The sequence below is a fragment of the Vulpes lagopus genome, chromosome 8, assembly GCF_018345385.1.
Source record: "Vulpes lagopus strain Blue_001 chromosome 8, ASM1834538v1, whole genome shotgun sequence".
NCBI classification, from domain to species: Eukaryota; Metazoa; Chordata; class Mammalia; order Carnivora; family Canidae; genus Vulpes; species Vulpes lagopus.
The window spans coordinates 45460545-45479463 of NC_054831.1; the positions used below are offsets into that span (position 1 = coordinate 45460545).

The 18919-nt window shown below is 37.9% G+C and overlaps 1 long non-coding RNA gene across 2 annotated transcripts in view; it reads right to left on the reverse strand.

The window, feature by feature from the left end:
- Window positions 1-15655: 15655 nt before the first annotated feature.
- LOC121497649 overlaps window positions 15656-18919 on the reverse strand; it is an 84781-nt gene continuing 81517 nt past the window's right edge. For both annotated transcript variants that reach the window (XR_005989534.1, XR_005989533.1), the window contains exon 6: window positions 15656-16410. This is a non-coding gene — a long non-coding RNA (uncharacterized LOC121497649). The remainder of the gene's footprint in view (window positions 16411-18919) is intronic.

Here is an 18919-nt window from a genome sequence, read left to right on the forward strand (position 1 = left end):
TAGAAGCATATTTTCCATCTACAGTTTGGGAAACTAGAGTCAAACCACTGTTCTGAGTAAAACTGAGGACAGCTACAGAAATCAACGTGAGAAAAACTAACAACTGTGGAATAGAAGGGAAGTAAAATCCCTCAAGACTCCAGAACCACTGGGTTGTAAATATTTCTAAACCCAGGCTTAAGAAACAAAGATACCAGCCCGTATTTTACTAAAATGGTTGTGTCATTTTTAGAGGAAGCAATTCACATTCAACCACTCCATCTTGATCTATGTTCTCCCATGGGCAGACTTGAATAGACATCTCTGTGTTCCTCCTAACAGACTTTAAGAGTCCAAAGAATAGTCTGATTTTAGATTTCTATCACCTAATTCCTTTACCAGCTATATCAAACATAGGAACAAGCAGTCTGAATTATTTTCCTCTCTGGAAATAGTTATAAAAGTTTATTTCACTACACATATATACATTTTTTTCAGGGAAAAGTGGGGGAAAACATTACATATAACACATTAGTCCATGAAATAAGATACAACACTGCTGTCTCTGAGAAAAGCTTAGAATACGTTAAAGGCAAAATTATCCATGATGCTTGTTAAAGAATTGTTAAGGCAAACTTTATTCAGGACCTTTGCAATACATGCAGGGATCACTGACATGGATTTTATAGTAGGAGAGAATGCTTGGGGTCAAGTCAGAATATAGCAAGGAAAAGTAGAAACTTTATAGCCAAGAAGCTAGGTAGAGGGACAGTGGATGAAAAATTATTAAGAGGGTAGGGTAATTTTGCTAACCTAACCTAACAGATTCCTAAAGGCAGGCCAAGGTGTTCAGATATTATGTGGGGGGTAGTGAGGGGGAGGAACCCAATTAGATATTAAGGGTGATCCAATATTAAGGTTGGAAGAATCTGGCTAAGCCAACTTAGCAGGATTCACACCTAGCACGGACCCAATGCAGGGCTCTATCTCACCACCCCGGAGGTCATGTCCTGAATCGAAATCAAGAGTCAGATGTTTAACTGACTGAGCCACCCAGGCATCCCACATATTATTTCATTTAAAGTAAAAAGTATGACTATTATTTTACAGATGAGAAAGTTAATCATCTTTTTTCTAAAGATTTTTTTTTTATATTTTAAAGATTCTATTTATTTATTCATGAGAGACAGAGAGAGAGAGCGCGAGAGAGAGTGAGAGGCAGAAACACAGGCAGAGGGAGAAGTAGGCTCCAGGCAGGGAGCCCTACGTGGGATCCTGGACTGAAGGTGGCGCTAAAATGCTGAACCACCAGCACTGCCCCTTTTTTAAAGATTTTATTTATTTATTCATGAGAGACACACACACACACAGAGGCAGAGACATAGGCAGAGGGAGAAGCAGGCTCCATGCAGGGAACCTGATGCGGGACTCAATCCCAGGACTCTAGGATCATTCCCAGCAGGTGCTAAACCACTGAGCCACCCAGGGTTCCTGAAAGTTAATCATCTTAATAGCATAATGACCTTTGTTGGAGATAGAAGTGATTTTACAACCTTACTTTTATTTTTAAAGATTTTATTTATTTATTCATGAGAGACATGGAGAGAGAGGCAGAGACAGGGAGAGGAAGAAACAGACACCCTGCAGGGAGCCCGATGTGGGACTTGATCCCAGGACCTTGGGATCACACCCTAGCCAAAGGCAGAGGTTTAACCACTGAGCCACCTAGGTGTCCCTAACAACCTTACTTTTAACCATGGGACTGACCAACCAAAAGAGCTCACATACAGACAAATACATACATAATCCCTAAATACACCCAGACCCACAGAATCAGATTTCCAGGACAAGCTCCTGAGAATCTATAGTATTATAAAGCTCCCTGGGAAGGGGGAGGGGTTCTGATGCCTGCATTCAGTGACAGAATTTCCCCCACCGTAGGTGAGAGCCCAGGGGAGAAGTGACGTGCCCCACACGGCCTACCTACCACTTTGAATGCATGCCGGACCCTTCTCACCATGAGACACAGAGATGCTAGAGGGACCAACAAAACCCACCAAAATGGCATAAAAACTACTTCAAAATGAAAACACCTGCACAATCATCAAAGAAAGAAATATCTAAACTTCCCTTGTTTCAACAGAGTTTTCTGAAAATTCAGCCTCCACTGAGGGATAAGCCTAATCCTTAGCACCTAGAAAACGTGAGGATTCTGCTGCCATAAATCCCCTCGAGGGAGCGTCCAGTAAGGAAGGAGAATGACCATCAGTACCAGTACCTGGATGAGAAAATGTGTAAATGTGTAGCAAGCCTTATCAGAACCTCCCATACTTTCCCACTGAAGCTGTAATCATCAACACCTGACTATTATGCTTATATATAAATCTCTATCCCTGCTGCTTGGAGAAGTAGTCTTTCTGGAATACTGCTGCATGCATGTGTAATATAGTTGTCCTCTGTCGATTAAAATTAAACTTGATTGAAATTTCAGATTGTCAGTTAATTCACAGGCTCTAACCATCACTACTCAGACCTTAGTTGGTAGAGGAAAAATTTGCCTGACAGACTTCCAACATCACCAAGCCACAGAACTGACCTTGCTACTCCTCACCAACAGGACTCCTATAATAAGAGAAAAATACAGCCTGATTTGTTTAAGTCACTACTAGTGGGATATTTTCAGCAACTTAAAGCAGAAAGGAGAGCTATCAATTCACCCTGCTCATTCTTTTGAGCCAGGACACAAGATAACTGCAACCCCCTCCAACCAATGTAACAGGAAAAATCATCATTTTGAATTGGACCCCAGAAAAATTGTACCAGAAAGTGCAGTAGCATCTGCTCTAATCTAGGTTTTAACTCCTACATATCCCACTCCGTGAACTAATACAGGTTAGCTTCTTGTACTTGTTCCTCAAATAATCCAAAGCAACCCTGGATTATCTGATAAAATGGACAAGAGATTTTTTAAAACACTGCCATGGTTTTAATAAACTCCTCGGGTGGCTCAGTCAGTTAAGTATCTGCCTTGAGCTCAGGTCATGATCCCAAGGTCCTGGAATTGAGCCCACATTGGACTCCCTGCTCAGTGAGAAGTCTGCTTCTACTTCTCCCTCTATCCCTCCCCTTGTTTATACTCTCTCTCTCTCTCTCTCAAATAAATAAAGAGGTACTTTAAAAAATACACTCTTTTGTCTAATTCTTCCTGTTATGAAGGAAAATGTTTAGATACAGAGGGTAAAACTATGTGTTTTCATGATTAAATGGCACTTTCTTCCCCAAAGTCCTCACTGCGTTGGGGAAGTTCAGAGCTAGGGGATAGTCAAGGATAGATGGAAAAACTAAAAGGAGTCTTTGGGATGCAGGTTTCTTCCAGAGTCCACAGGAGAGGAGGAGGCTAAGGTATGAGTGAGCTGAGTTCTCAGTGAGTGGGTTGAAAGACACAGGATGAAAGGATAGGAAACAATGAGCACCACCCTCAGACCTGTATCCAAGTGGAAAGGGTTCATGAACTTTGAGAAATTAAATGGGAACTTGAACTACAAAGCCCAAACCTTTAAATTAACCTGGCAGTTGGCAAGACTAAAAGAATATTTTCAAATTATAGAAGCTATGTGGAAACTATTTGAATCTTAGTATCTTAATCCACAGAATAAAAGAATGGAAATAAGTGGGTTTCAAGATTCTCTCAGCTCTGAGATCTCATAATTCTATAATTTGTCTTCACAAGAGGATTCTGACCATAGCTGTTCAAGTTAACTCCACATCTCTTCCTCCAGCCTGAAAAAGAAAGTCCATGAGTTTGAAAAAGTAATTCTCAAATTATCCCCCAACAGAATAGCAAGTGTATTCACTTCCAGCCCAATAATTAAGCCTCATAAATCAACAGGTTCAGTAATTCACTCTGTAACTTTTTTTTAAAGCACCTGGCATATATCAGACACTGTGGGTGTATCCAAGATGCAAGGAGAGATAAGATACAACATCTGTTCTTAAGTTACTCAGTTTAGCTCAAGCCAACAATTTTTCCAAAATCTATTCCAAATATTATTAAATAAATGAATGAATTATTATGGTAGCTCTGTAATAATTATTCTAAGAGGAAGATTCTCCTCCTCTTCCTAGCACCCTCTAGGTTGGTAATATAAAAAATGTTTTATTCTTGTCATTCCTCTGGCTGGGAGTTTGTGTCTTGGCACCCAATTGCCAATAGTGAGAGTGTGGACCAATGTTTGATGAATATCAGCACAGGGCACACCTACCCATTCCAAATGCTTTCTTGCCCAAATACAACTAAACAATAAAGGCTTACGTAGTTCTTTGTTAAAAGGTTCAGGAAATGTTTCCAAAATCTAACAGAGTAGGGAGCGATGGTGATGAATGGGATCAATTACTATACCACTGGCCACCTCACTCTCTTTAACTCCCAAAAGGAAGTGGCTCTTCCACCTAGTTCATTCAAAGATGTTCAGCATAGATAGTTCATTGTCTTTTCCAACTCTGTTGCTTCCTACTGTCTTCACCCTTAAAGCTGCATCCCTAACCAGTGACCTAGAATTACAGTCTCACCCCCAATCCCAGGGTATCCCATACATTCCTGATAAGTAAATAAGTTTCAGAACTCAGGTTAATTTCTGTTTCTGACAGATTTCACAACCTTAGGCACCCACTAAATAGCAAATGCTTTCTCCCAGACATAATTTCTGTTGGTATACAAGTGAAGAAGTGGTTTGCTAGCTCCACTCTAGGAAATGATGAGCTCATGACCTTTGGATGTGGGTAGGTGTGAAGGGAGATAAACAGTAAAATTTCCTTATCTTAGAGTATTCATATATAACAGTAACAACAACCCTAGAAAAAAAAGAAATATAGTGGGTTAATTTCCTCCTATGGGCAGTGTGTATTTTTCCTACTAACATTACTTTAAGAGTTAGCGCTTATATCATCTACCAACTGAGAATAGAGATGTACAATCAGTTATTGATAAATAGCCCAAGAAAAGAGTGACTCCATTTGGTAAGATCAAGAAAGACTTCACAGACAATGTGATATTTAACTTGATGTTTGAAGGAAGTTCACCAGGAACAGAGGTGTAATAAGGGTAGAAAAGCTTGAGGTCATTGAAGGTGAGTGGTAAATATGAGCAAGGCACAGAGGAGTGAATCTGCCTGGTGTGTTGAAGACACTATTAAAAGTTAGCCATTTTCCATTAAAAAAAAAAGTTAGCCATTCTAAAGGTGTTTGGAGGAATCTTAGACCTGTTGCTTTTCCCCCAGTCACTACTCTATGAAAAGACTTCTGAAGGCCTACATTACTTTTGAGAAGTAGCAATAAAAAATGCTGAGCTGATCCCGAGCTAACTTTATAAACATCCTCCTAGTGTTAAAGTTGTCTAGAGGATAACAGATGCAGAGTCAGGAATAAAAGAACAAAGCCGTGTGCAACACGCTTTCTACATTCTATGTCCCAGATGAAAAACATAAAATCCAATCCCATCTGTCATTCTGTGGCTTCTTAAAGCAAATGATTTAATCTAATCCTTTTTTCCCCTTCAAACCACATTTAAATTGAAAGGAGGAAAGGAAGGAAGGAAGGGAGGGAGGGACAGAGGGAGGGACGGAGGGAGGAAGGAAGGAAGGAAAAGAAGAAGGAAGGATGGAAGAAAGGAAGGAGAAAAAAGTTAATTAGGGGACCACTTTGTAGGATGTGCAAGATCAAAGAGTCTATAATACAGCAGGAAGGAAAATATCATGGAAGTAGAAGAGAGACTATGAGAAGTACCATAGGAAAAGCAAATCTAAGAAATGAAGGATGATATCTAAATAGAGGAATCAGTGAAGGCCTCGTGAAGGAAGTAGCAAACAAGGGCATGAAGGCTGGGCAGGAGTTTAGCAGGTGAAAATGTGAGGGGAGGGCAATTCAAACAGAAGGAGTAGCATACAGTAAGAAAACCCAAGGCATGTGTGGAGTTGTCCAATAAAACTTTCTGAGATGATGGAAATATCTGCACTGTCCAGTATGGTAGCCACCAGCTACATTAAACCACTGAGCACTTGAAATTTGGCCTGTGCAACTGAAGGACTGAAATTTTAATTCTATATAATTTTAAGTAATTAAAGCTTAAATAGCCACCATGGGAATAAGCAAAGACCAACCCAAATGAAAACAGTCTAATGCTATTTACTCAGAATTTGCTCTAGCAAGGGAGTCAGCCACTATCAATTATATTGGCAGAGATTCAAAGGAAGGCAGAGGAGTAGGGAAAGAAGCTTTACAATCCAAGAAAGGGAAAGCTCCAAGTATGCCCTGATTGGAGGCTATTGGCACAGAGAAGCTGTAAGAAAGCTAATTATAAGTGTGGCATCCTTTGTGTTTGATTAAGGATGCATATTTGGCTTTCTCTAATTGGTCCTTAAGTTAGAAGTGGGGGTTAAACTCAGAGAGGCTGTCAGTTGTGAGTCAGGTCTTGGCCATTTGGAGAAGTTGTTACAGGGCTTATTGTCTGACTTCCTGTAGTGTTGCCATAGATAGTGGTCTGACTTCCTGAAAGTTTCACTTATAGATCACAGGCTGGCTTCTTGGGCTGGTTACTGTAGACCATGGGTTGGTCTTCTAGGCTCTTATCTACACATTGTGGTTTTGAGTTCTACTTTTATAAATGGTCTATCCATTATCTGCATATTTGCTCTCTCATTACTAATGGCCAACAGCTACTGCATTAGACAGTACAGTTCTATAGTCACAAGAAATTCAGTTGGGTGGAACACAGGATGTGTTTCAGAAGACAGTAGGAAATAAAGCTAACAGAGGTAAGACCAGAATGTGGAAACTAGTGTGCTAATATAAAGAATTTGTATTTGTTTCAATATGGATAAAGTATCATGGAAAATTTGAGGGCAGGAAGCTACATGACACAGTTTTGCTTTATAAGGATTAATCCAATTTTAATATGCAAAATGAAACTAAGAGGAAAGCTCCTGGAAACAGAGAGATGAGCTCAGTATCCTGTAACAGTTCAGGAAAGAGGGAATGAGGTTGCAGGATTGTAAGAATGTAGATGGAAAAGAACAGGGGTGAAAATAATCAAATGTATAATATGAAGGTCTTGAAATCTGATTGAATATAAGGAATTTTTAAGAAATCTTTCCAAAAAATAATAATAAAAAATTAAATTAAATTAAAAAATCTTTCCAAGGGATTTTTGAGCCCAGAGAAGATGGAAGATTATAGATCTTTTAAGGACTAAGGAAGTGAGGAAATAACAGGGTTGGAGAATAAAGTACAGGGAGAGTAAACAATGAGAGTGAATTTCAGACTAGTAAACCTCAGCAGACTGAAAACAAAGAAAAAATAGGAAAAACAAATCTGAAGAAACCGAAAGAAAAAATGCCTTCAAACAAGAGAGAGAACCTAAAAAATATTAATAAAGGGATATGCCAATCCTAAATTACATTATTTCATTAAGTAAGCAATTATGCATTCTACTTCAAAACCACAAATTATCTCTGAGAGACAGTTTTCAGATGGTCGTAGTTATGTCAGAAGAGTTCTGTTCAACATAAACAGTAATAACAGATGTCATTTTTAAAGAAAAAAGACCTGATTTTGCTCTCTGCTCTGCTTCCACTTTATTAGTTAATTAAAATAAATAAATTTAACAAATGCCCTTAGTAATTATTTATTTATAAAGTCTTTATAAAAGAGGATACTCACTCTTTTCAGGATTGTAATCAAAGAAATATGCTCCAGCTTCACAAATGGAGAGGCTGACCATTCCTCAAGACTTTGGGATCAACTAGCATCTCCTCTTCCTGGTTAATTAGTCCAAATTGGTTCACAGTAACTTTGTCTTCTCATTGCATTGTATTCTTTATCTTGGTACTTTTATTTAAAAAAAAATATTTACATTCAAGTTTATCAGCGCTCCCTGTTTAGGTGACACCCAAGCAATCAAGGCTTTTCCTACTGTCACCCTATTCACCTCCCACCATAGCTATCATTCTTCCAACGTCTCAAGTGGAAACTAATCAAAGACAGACCAGATTGTTCAAAGACAATTGACAAGATTAAGAAAGATGTCCCCTCCCAACTGGTCATTGCAGTATGAGATTACAGAAGGCAGGGACTCTTGCTTGATTCACCACCATCTATTCGGTCACTGATACAAACTATTGCCTCAAAACCACTTTTGCTGAATGAACTACTACAAAGAAACAGAAAGAAAAATAAAGCTACAAAACAGGGTGAAAAACTCAATGTAGGCAACAAATCCCCAACGATAATTACCTTGTTCATTTATTCACATATTTGCTGGGTGCCCACACACCGGTCAGAGTATGCTAGCCACATGCCGGATATACAGAGATAAATATTATATAGATCCACCCTCCAAAAATACATTAATTTAAAATCCTCGTCATCTATGGTTTGTAAAATCTATGTAAAATTGACAATATATCATGCTTAATTCCTGTGTTGCTTAATGTATAGCATTGCACAGATAAAGTATCCAAAATCTTTACTGGAAATAAATAGTGCTGAAGGATACCAACGTCACTTACCAAGAATGCCTCGCCCTTCCTATTTTCCAGATCTCTCACTCAATGGTTTTTACAAAAGATTTGATCGAAAAGGTAAAATCACAACTCAGGTATTTTATAATCAGAAAGTAAAGGTACCAGGTTAGAGAACATGGCTTCTAACAGGCTCATAGCAAAATCCAAACAAACTAAAAATCGAATCGAAATTCCTCATCCCACTAATCCTCCAAGTGAATCTTTGGAGACCAGACATATAATTTCACTAGCATTAAGTTTGCCAGCATGATTTCCTCCAACTTCATCTCTCCTTAAAATTAAGATACTCTCCAAAAACCAAACTTAAAGAAAAATTGAATATTTAATCAATTGTTATCAAAAATACATACTTCAAGAGAAGTAATTAAGATGTTCTGATAATAAATGCAGAATAATAAAATTGGGGTCATTTATCTTTGGTTGTCTTTTCTTTCTACATTCTGAATAATTCAGATAGCAGTGCACTCACAAACAGAATTTGGTTTGAGTCTGTCCACATATTTTCAGAGCAATTTCAGTTATCACGGGGGGGTAATATATGCTAATCTGGAGTTGAATACAGCCTCAGGTATTATAACATTCTTGTTCTCAGCCTGAAGGAAAGGCATTAATTAACCACAGTTCTGATTCCCAAAGCCAAAATAGAGTACCTCACTGTTGTGGTGATCCAGAAAATATTAGTCCTATTGAACATTTTCAAAATTCCAAAGGAGATTCTAAAATTGGATATCGTTATGAAGGCAATGACCCACTGCCTTCCTCAGTGGTAAATTCTCTCCCCGGGATTTTTGCCAGCCTGGCAAAAAGATCAATACAACATTCAGATAGATTTATTTCCGATAGACAAATAACTCACATATGGGAAAGTCACTTAATGCAATTCTGAGCTTTCAGACTCCTCCACATCATTCTGCTCCCATGATTGCATTTCTTGGAAGCAGGACAGTCCTTAAGGGAAGTCGCTGAAGCCCTTGGATGACCCTTCTGTGTTCTGATCCACTGTTCAGAGTGCTCTGCTTCAACCCTCCTTCGAAATCCCATGATATGAATGAATGCTTATCTATCCCCCTGGGAATGAGGTCAGCACTTTCAGGAAACAGCATGCCTGGTAAGTTCAGGAGAAGTGGATATTAGGTTCCTTCTCATTTCAAAGAGACTATCTATATCTATCAGGAGGTTTTAGGCATGGGGAACAACCCAACTCAGGCTAATGTAGGGAGAGAGGAGATTTAATCAAAACACACCACAGGACTGGGGAGACCAGAAAACCAGGCCTGGAAGAGAAACAAATACAGACCCTTTCTTGCATAGGAATGAATCATCATGAAAAGAGCATGAGGGTATTGCAGAAACAGCCCTCCACATCTACCCCCTTACAGCCAGCCTGCTAATGCGAGCCCTGATTCCTCTTGGCTACACTCGGTGTTGTGATCCCAAGCTGGAGTAGCAGACCCATGGTAATCCCAGAAGAACAGGACAGTAACAGCATATGAGCCCAAGGTGAGACATAGAGAGCCATTCCACAGGCCTAAAATGAAAACAGACATAATGACAGGAGCAGAATTGATGCTGTGAAAAGCACAATAAAGTCCAAGACACAATTAACAAAGGTTGTTTATTCATAAATTTACAGCAGGAAAACTGGCTCTGTCCTCATTTTTTTTTTTTTTGGTCTCAATAAGGGTTCAAGGGTGTCAGAAGGAGAGAGAGCTTTATCAAATGAAAATAGGAAATACCAAGAGCATGTCCAATTGGGAAGCATTCTATTAAAGTGATATTTTTGGAAGTGGGGAGATTTTCGAATTGGTCTTTAGGCACACATGATGGTCTTTGGTTAGATGCAAAGGGACAAGAGACATTAAAAAAAAAAGAGAGAGAGAAAGGGTGAGAGATTTTTCTGTGCTTTTTATGAATCAAGAGTGGGTCTAGGTAGTTAAGAGGGTGCTTTTACAGCAATAGTCCTCATGATGAGGTGACTACCAGAACAGGCAGTTTCTCAAAGTTTAGGAAAGAAAGTGGGTCAGGAACCAAGAGTGTCCTCACATAGCACAGATACAAACCAGAGGATGCAGGTGTCAGGTTTCACTGACAATTGTTTTATAGCAGCTATCTGCCACCTCACCTGGATTTTATATTACTCCAGCCAGAGAGGCAGCAGCTTTCCTCAGGAAAGTATCTTCATCTTCCTTGTCTTGCCTGGGTTTCCAGATATTCCTACTGCAATAGTCCCATCACTTGGGATTATGAGCTCCTGGCCAATAGAACCACAGATGGCTTTGTTGCTTATGTTTTCCTCAATGTGGTCAGAGGAAGAATGATTTGACATGGAAGTAAGATGCTACACAAAACATGTGTTATGTGTTATGGACTGCATGTTTGTATTTTCCCTCACCAGAAAATTCTTATATTGAACCCTAATCCCAAGTGGGATGGTATTAAGAGGTAGAGTTTTGGGACATAATTAGGATTAGATGAGCTCATCTTGCTTCCTCTCTGCTCTCTGCCACATGGGGCACAAGTCAATAATCTGCAAGTCTAGAAGAAGGGTCTCACCAGAACTTGACTACACTGAACCTTGACCTTGGATTCCCAGCCTCCGTAACTATGCAAAATAAATTTCTGTTGTCTATAAGCCACCCAGTCTACGGGATTTCTGTTACAGCATCCCAAATGGACAAAGACAATATGTTTGGACTAATTACCATTGAAAGGATAAAAGACATCAGGCAGCCCCTGATACTGATCCAATAATATAAAATTACAGACTCATTCTTCAAATTGACCCGAGGGTACTAAAAGAATTCACATTAATAGTTGACCCTCTATCACCTCTCCTGGTACTACTGTATGTGTACATGTGTTGCGTGTACAAGCACAGGCACACTGAGGTTAAGAATCAGGGTTGGAACGGATAGAAAGAAAGGAAAAAAGAAAAAAAAACCAAGAGCTTTTTGGAAAATAACTGGAAAAAAAGTCTGTGCTTTCCACATAGCTGGATGTAAATATGCATATTTGGTTCCTATTTAGCTTAGGGTAAAAACCAGGTGATGATCATTAGCTTTTTACCACATTCCTCATGAAATTTCCCAGCCAATGTTTTCATGCATAATATGTCTTAAATGCTGAACACCAATCTCTTTGATTAAGTGCCTCCTACAAATAACAAAAGAGAGAGACAGAGAGAGAGAGAAAGATAAGTAAAATTGTTTAGCCTGTCCACTTGTGTAAATTAAAATTCAAACTTCTGGGAAAAAGTATCTCAATAAAATGCTCATCACACTGAGAGTTTTAAATAAATATTAAATATCACTGTATATGAAACACCTACATCTTTGAGAGAAAGGACCAACAAAACCACCTATCAATTCAGCAAGGTTTAGTATATAGTTTGAATGGCATGTGTACATTTTCTCTGATATTTTCTGAAAATGTAGAAGAGAATGTTAATTTTTCCAAATACATTTTCTTCTGCTTCCCAGCAAAAGTGAGCTTGAACAAAGCAGCTTTCCATCTTCTTTTTTATTAAATTCGCATCTGTACACAAATTGTCCCTCTCATTTGGAGTTTCGGAGTTCCCATTATTGTTGCTTTCTCTTTGTTGTTTTGCAATTGCATAATGTGATGGTTGCCTTGGTAATAGAAAAGTAGGCTCAAACCTTTTCAAATCATAACCATCTCTATTCCATGCTATTTATTGGATTTCATTCAGGTATATTCTCCTTTCTATTTTTTTCTCTTTATGAATTTAAAGTTACTCCTTTCTTTGTCATCCTAATTTCCATTTCCTAAATACTTCTCAAAATGCGGATATTTCTTACCTCTTCTATTCAAAAGGAAAATCAAGCTCATGATTTTATATGCAATTGAAAAATAGACACTTACATTTGCATTTCAATCAGTATTCTAAGTAAGCACCATATCCCAACTACACACACAACCATTCATGGCTACCTTGTCTGTGAGCTACACTGGTGTGCAGATTCTAAGTGGACTATGGTCTGGGGAGCAGGGCAATTGGGAATGGTGGAATTGGGGAACACCTGGTCAGGGAATTCCATGGAGCCCTCAGCCAGCTTCATTTCTGTAGGTAGACAGAACTGCTGGGAGCAATTGGCCTATGCTTTGAACTGCTGTGTGACTAGAAGTAAGGCTCCTTCAGTGGCTGGTCAAATCTCTCTTTTTTTCATGGGTGGTTATGGAAAGAGGCTGCACCTTACATGTAAAGTAATAAAGTTCCTTAAGACACCAGGTTCTCATTTGCAGCCCAGGGTTGAACACTTAGAGTGGGAACTGGAACTGTCCAGAATTGTGCCAATAACTCATGATTATCAGCATAGCAGACTGATAAAATTACAAAATTTTAATGAAGGAGGAATTTGGGATAATTTTGTCCAGGACATCTTTCTTAATCTAAGAGAGTAGATCCCGAAATTTCCATACAGTAACTGGGAACTGGGCTAATGGACCACTTAAATGATATGTGAAATGTAGGCTGCATGTGTGTGTTTCTCTAAAGAGAAAGTCTAGGGCTCTTTTCACATTCTTGCAGAGGCCTATGATAAATGTAGCCTAAGTCACAGCTTACCTGGGACAGTGACATTTATGCTCGTATCCTGGTATAATTATTAATAGTGTCCCATTTCATTTTCAAAAGTTTTGTTTAGTTGATAAATTGTATGGTCTCTCCACTAATTTAGTACAATGTTCCACTTCCACACAAAAACTACTGTATAGTTGAAAGTTGCTGTGAGAATAAATCTTTGAATTTCTCGCCACACATACATAACTATGTGAGGTGATGGATGTTAATTAGCCTTATCATGGTAATCATTTTGCAATATATGGGTATATCAAATCATCACATTGTTCACCTTAATCCTACACAGTGTTGTCTGTCAATTATATCTCAGTAATGCTAGGGGAAGAGTGATTAATTCTGAGAAATAATTTTTTCCCCTTAGAGGTATATATACTCTGATTTGAATTTACCTGCTGATGTCAGGAATTGGCTTTGATTATAGTTTTTAATATAGAAAACAAAAGGAAATCTAATTTATATACCACTGTCTTGGATGTTTCCTAGCACTTTCTCAAGATTACTGGAAAAATAATTGGTAACCCGATGATGCCCCTTCTCTGCTTTAAATCTTGTACTTGTTCTCCAAAGTCTGGGGAGTCAAGTTTAAATCCCTTCTTAAATACACAGGCCTTTAATTACCTCTCTGGCTTCATTCTTCCCATTCCTGACTCATGCTCTTCAAGGTAGTCATTCTCAACTCTGGATTTCCCAACCACACTGCTCTTTCAGGCCTCTCTTGCCTACAAATGATGTCCCTGCTATTCTCAGGGCCCTTCTTTCTCTTTTTCCTTTCAAGATTTATCTCAAGCATTCCCTCCTCTAGTGAATTTTCCTCTACTCTCTAATGAATTAACTACTTCATTTTGATATTTGTATAGCATCTCTCACATAAAATCATCATGTTTAATATTATAATAACCACATCTTGATAAATAGACTATAAATTTCTGGAGAAATTGTTCCTTGTGATAGTCCCAGCATCTAAGACCATACCTGACATGTAGTTGCTCTTAAATGTGTGTTGAATAAATGAATGTATACATTTTGACTAAACAATTAAAAGGAATGAAGGGAAAGTGTGGGGAGGTAGAGGAAAAGGAACATAGGCGTGAGAAAAGATGGATTTGTGAAGACAAGAGAGGAAAATATTTAAGAATATATACCCTAGGAAAAATAGGCTATGAGATACCCTATTTTCACATATGTCACACCTTATCCCAAATATAAGAAGGCATATTTGAGAGATGTGCTAGAATTGTATCAGAAGAGTATCCCTAAACAAGAAATATTTTTACCATAATGGTGATGATACAAAGACTTCCTTAATATGTTTTTTAAAAATGTTATCCCAAAAATACTTAAAAATTAGATGAAAGACCATCTTGCTCAATAGTTTGGGTAGATGTGTGAGATGGTCTTATATGGTCTCACAGAATTTCAGAGTTGCAAATATCAGCGACTCCACCAACCTGAGTGAGGACAGCAGAGTGGTAAGAAGACTTGCGGTCTAAGAGGATTATTTAATCCTAGTTTCACTACTTTCTTCCTACTTACTTTACTATTTAGTAGTTATATGGTTTTTATTATCATCAACATTTATTGTCTCACATATAAGGAAACTATGGTCCTGGGAGACACGGTGACAGATCCAGGGTCATATAACCAGTAAGTGGTCAAGCTAGGACTAGAATCCAATATTCAGATGTGCATCTACTCTGTCCATGACAGAGGGGCTGGGAACTAAATGAACCAAATGTTGTCTAGCTCCTATACACTACAGTAGCATGTTAAGTGATAAACTGCATTAGGAATCAAAACTGGAATCAAGTAACCTGTAGCCTTTATTAATGAAATGATTAAAGATCCGTTTTTGTTAGCCTAACTTTTTTTTTAAGATTTTATTTGTTTATTTATGAGAGAGAGAGAGAGAGAGAGAGAGAGAGAGAGAGAAGCAGAGGGAGAAGCAGGCTCTATGCAGGGAGCATGACACCTGGACTTGATCCCGGGTCTCCAGGATCACGCCCTGGGCTGAAGGTGGCGCTAAACCGCTCAGCCACCAGGGCTGCCAGGCCTAACTTTTTAACTACAAAAACTAAACCCTTTTCTTATGGTAGGTTATTTGAAACCCTCCTTTCAAGCCTCCCAAAGCTTTCACATTGCTTTCTTATTTAAAGCTGGGACTTTTTGGGGTGCCTAGATGGGGCACTCATTTGAGCTTCCAACTCTTGGTTTCCACTAGGGTCATGATCTCAGGGTCTTGATATCAAATCCCACATTGGGCTACACACTTAGCTAACAGTTTGCTTCTTCCTCTCCCTCTGCCTCTACCCTTCCCCCTCCTCATGCTCTCTCTCTCTCTCTCTCTCTCTCTCTCGCTTTCTCTCTCATCTCTCTCTCTCTCTCTCTCTCTCAAATAAATAAATAAATCTTAAAAAAAAAAAAAAAGCTGGGACTTTTTAAGGCAATTGAAAGTTAAATTGTCATTACAACCTCCAAAAAAGAACTGAAAAAAATTTGGCTTTCCAAAATTTATTATATTACATGCAAGAAGCTTCATATCTATTATTTAGAAAAAGTTGATTGATGGAGTATTTCTGCTTCCACCTGGATGCTTGATATCAAGTAGATCGAGGGAAAGCCATGTGACTATAGTTCACAAAGTCTGCTTAGGATACATGTGTGCTTTGTTAGACAGCTGGAGGCCCAGAGCTAGAAGGTTTAATGATTAATATTTTTCTTTTGCTGAATACATTTGGAAAGCGATTCCTAGCCATCTTTTCAAATCTCATTTTTACTTTGTAAATTTTTTTCTTCCAGAAAAAAAATGCAGCTAGAATTTAGCTATAAGATGGAAACTAAAAGATTATAAATAAAAATCATAAAGATTCACGGAATCATTAATCCATTTGTATTTATAGAATTCATGTGTCTCTAGTATTTTTTGAATGATTATTTCACAGCAAGAGTGGTGGTTTTCTCTCAGTTATCTCTGTCCTCTAAAATTCAATTCACAGTCATCTTTTTCTTCCTGCATTGCATGGATTAAGTCTTCTGCTCCAGTGTGAGGGACTTTTTTTAAAAAAACCTAATGACTAGGTGATTGCAAATCTTGTGCTGCTATTAAAAATAATACCTCATTTTGGGCTGAATATTAAGAATTTGCACTGTGCTTTCTGTTTAAAATATCTTTTAAATGTCCACAAGTGAATTAAAGCCTTATGTTCAATCATGAACCATGAGATTAGTTGGTATAACCAATGTTCTGCAACTCAAGACCTGAAAAAAAAAAAAAGATTGTAATTCAAAATTACTGTAAAGTGTCTCACCTAAACTAAGCTCTTGTATTTTCTAAAGACCTTGATCACATTAGTTACTCTATCAAAGGGTAAAACAAAAGACAAAATAATTCCACCCACATACATGATTATTTTATAAAACTAAGCAAACTTTTAAGCCAGGTAAAATGGATTTTAGCTACAGAGAATGTCATAAACTTAAGTCTCTTTTTAAAATGAGAGTTGAGTTTTTAAAATTTTTTAATAAGAGTTGAGATTGTGTTTACATATCAGTACTTGTTTATATTTTGAGTGGATTTCTGGTTCATTCAGTTAAGTACTCATCATTTCACACCAACCACAGTCTATTATTATCAAGCAGACTACTGCTTGATCTATTATCAAGCAGACTACTCCAAGATCTTAATTGACTTGAAAGCCAGCCCATTCCCACAGCATGGGTTCTTACCCAATGACACTCCCACTGTGTGACAAAAGCAGTCAATAGGATCTAGATCTTTGCTACTCAGTGGAAGTCTGCAGAATGCAAGGTAGACATTGTCTGGAGCATGCTAGAAAAGCAGAATCTCAGATCTTACCCTGAAGCACAATCCACATTTTAACAAGATCCCAGGTAAATCAAATGCATGCACGGTAAGCTTTGAGAAGCACTGATACAGTTTATTAGCCTGAAAGCATAAATTTCTTCCCTGATTGCCCAAAAAATATCTAGGAAGTAAACTGCACAAATTTTAGGAGAAAAAAGTTTATGACATCTACCATGTGCAACTTTAGACTTTACCTCATTTAATCTTCATTAAAAACCCTGCAAGGCAGTTTATTGCCATTTTTATAGGGGAAGAACTAAGCACCCTGTTAAAGATTACACAGCTAATAAATGTTGGAACAAAGATCTTTGGATCAGTCGGGCTCCACACTCTTCCTATCTCTTTTCCATTATAGCACACTACCCCTTATCTTGTTCATTTTTTATACCACTTGGAACCATTAAATGTCTTCAATAGGGGCCTTAGATTGAACTTTATCATCAAAATCCATTTATTAAACTCACTTGGTTTGTCACTTCTGTTTTCACATTTTGTGTCCAAGGCTGTCCTGTGTTGATTATATTTTCAATGCAGCAAACTGAGCTGTTTGTCATACTGTCAAGGTCCATTGATGGCACATCCCTTACCCTTGACCTCAGAATTTATCTTTTCAGTAATTTATGGATGCAAATATTTTCAAGGTTTATTGCAGATAAAATGTTTTCAAATCTTATTGTTAAACATCATGGTTAAAAATTACATACAAATCCTGCAAATGGTCCCACTAGCTCCATGAGTGAGAATTATCAATGTTTCCTTTTTTAAAAAATTTTATTCATGAGAGACAGAGAAAGAGAGGCAGAGACACAGGCAGAGAGAAGCTGGCTCCATGCAGGGAGCCCGATGTGGGACTGGATCCCAGGACTCCACAATCACACCCTGGGCCAAAGGCAGGCTCTAAGCCGCTGAGCCACCCAGGGATCCCTCAATGTTTCCTTTGGAGGGGATGTGTATGACATAAAAAGTTCCATCATGGTCACCAGTCAATGCCAATGCCCCTCATCACCTGAAGATATATTGCAATTCAGTCATCCAGCACATTAGATTCTGGATCCAGTTTTCAGAAATCTGTGGCACATAAGATAAGAATTTCTTCTAGGGAAATCATAGATTTCTGGTAAGTAGGCTGCATCTTAAATTTAAATGTTCATTTTTTTTTTTTTCTAAAAAAGAGTCAAGTTCACCAATGAGTGAACTTAGAAGCAACCAGTCAAACCTATTATATTCTTTATTCATAATAAAATGTTCTATGGCAACAAATGAGCAGTCACTCAAAGATTTACCTTCTTTTTACAGGCACTTGATTATAAGAGGAAACAGGTAAAAGTTTAATTATTTTCCATGTTCATGCCATGGCTTTTAATGCCTCCTCTCTTTACCTATGGGAACAAGATCATCATTGCCTTTAAATCTAATCAATTTCAGATAACTCAGAACCATTTCAGAGACTCCCCTTTCTAAGGTCAGTTCTTCTGGAACTACTTCTAGTACTAATTTCTGTGTCAATTAAAAAAATGTATAGATTATTCTTCTAAATTGGGTTCTTATACTACCTCCTTCCTTTACTTACTAAGCTAATGCATATGAATAGACAGGTATTATTCCTAGACAACCTTTCATACCTTCTCTAGTGATACCATATTTTGGTTCAACCTGTATGAAAGTTCCTCTCTTTAGTTATGTTCATTAATATAATAAATATATGTAACTCAAGTATCAATTTTGGAGTGATTTATTAAGCTTCATGTTTTGACCAAACCTTTCATTCCTAGTAAGAAGTCAAATTGTTTCATTTATGAAATGAAACAGGTATATGTTATCTACAACTGTAATCACTGCTTGTAGATTAATTCTAGGTAGTAACATTAATAACAATAAAACTTGTATCAGACATAGCTATTT